General features: G+C 38.4%; 1 pseudogene; it reads left to right on the forward strand.

The window, feature by feature from the left end:
* Window positions 1-1,272: 1,272 nt before the first annotated feature.
* The window catches only part of LOC110593173, a 6,911-nt pseudogene continuing 6,580 nt past the window's right edge, over window positions 1,273-1,603 (forward strand).

A 1,603-nucleotide genomic window follows, 5' to 3' on the forward strand; every position in this document is an offset into this window, starting at 1 on the left:
AGGAAAGAAAGAAAAGAAAAAAGGAACAATGCCAACATGAAAGTTTTGTCCAAGTCATTTATGGGTCAACGGTGCCTTTTCTCTATTAAAGCAGCTTCTTTATAACTGATCCTTTAGAATAAAGCTGTGAGTTTCTAATAAGGACTAAACGAGTCAGCCACACATAAAAACACACTCTATCAGATTATCTGTAAACTCAAGCCTCAAATGTGTCTTCTCTTACAGGAATTAAAGTTAAGAGACTTTGACGTTTATTACTGAAATGATTGATTCTTTTGTGGAATCTAAAAACACCATTCTTGCTCTTCTCTGTTACTGATTTGAAAACCTACAGAGCTTCAGATAGGTTTGGCTTTTAATCCAACATTTAAATACATAACAAGCTATATTTGAAGAGACAGAATGACTATGGAAAATGAATTTCATATCAGGGAGCAGCCCTTTGTTGGTTCAATATAGTTAATATAGCCTGGCTTTAAGAGAAACTGAAAAAAATTTCCTAGGAAATGGAAACATTCATGCTGAGATTTTTTTGTTTTTGAGGAACTAACTATATTAGAAAATCTCCTTTCTTCTGCTCCTATACCCTCAAATTTTAAGAATGACACACATGCAAAATCAGGGGTAAAGCAACTTACCAAAGAACTATTTCTTGGTTAAATGGAAACAATAAATTCAGGTGTTAAGGTGCAATGTTTCCCAAATTCATATCCCAACCTAACCTAAAAAAGGAGAGTGCCCACTCCCTCCCTCCCGTCTCTTTCTCTCTTTCTCTTTATATATATGTGTGTGTATATACATATATATATGCATATATATGACACCTTTTGCATAATTTTCTTTTAAAAAAATCAAAATTTTTGGCCACTTATTTAGAGCTAACCTGTTTGCTTTTCTCCTATAAAAAGTTTCCATCACATTAACGAATGCACTGGGATATATACAAAAATGAAGAGCTGTATCTCCATTGACATACTATAGAAAGCAAGCTAGAACTACCTCCATCGATGCACTGAAAAATGCAAACTTGATTTCCAAAATGCAAGTAGAGCTTATAGTATTAATGAGTATAAAGTTTAAAAGAGAAGGCAAGGCCCCAGTCACTGCACAGCCGCCAACCACGGAGGATGCAACAGCCTCCCCCTTGAGCTCCTTCCCTTCCTGAGGCTCCAGCCCCACCCCCCTACACCCCTTCCCTAGCCCCCCCTGCCTTCTCCTGCAGCCGCCTTCCTTCTTTTCCATGGAGGAAAAGAAATCCTATCCTCTGTCCTTATGTCCACTATCCAGAACCTCCACTCTTTCGACCCCTTTGCTGATTCAAGTAAGGATGATATCTGCTTCCTGCTGGCACTGAGGATTATATCCATAAGAATTCAACAGAGAAATGGTAGGAAGACCCTTACTACTGTCCAAAGGATCCTTGATGATTACGATAAAAAGAAACTAGCGAAGGCATTTAAGAAATCTGCCTGCAATGGTACTGTAATTGAGCATCCAGAATGTGGAGAAGTAATTCAGCTATAGGTGACCAGTGCAAGAACATATGCCAGTTCCTTGTAGAGACTGGACTGGCTAAGGATGACGACCAGCTGAAGGTTCATGA

The sequence above is a fragment of the Neomonachus schauinslandi genome, chromosome 15 (assembly GCF_002201575.2).
Source record: "Neomonachus schauinslandi chromosome 15, ASM220157v2, whole genome shotgun sequence".
Classification (NCBI taxonomy): Eukaryota; Metazoa; Chordata; class Mammalia; order Carnivora; family Phocidae; genus Neomonachus; species Neomonachus schauinslandi.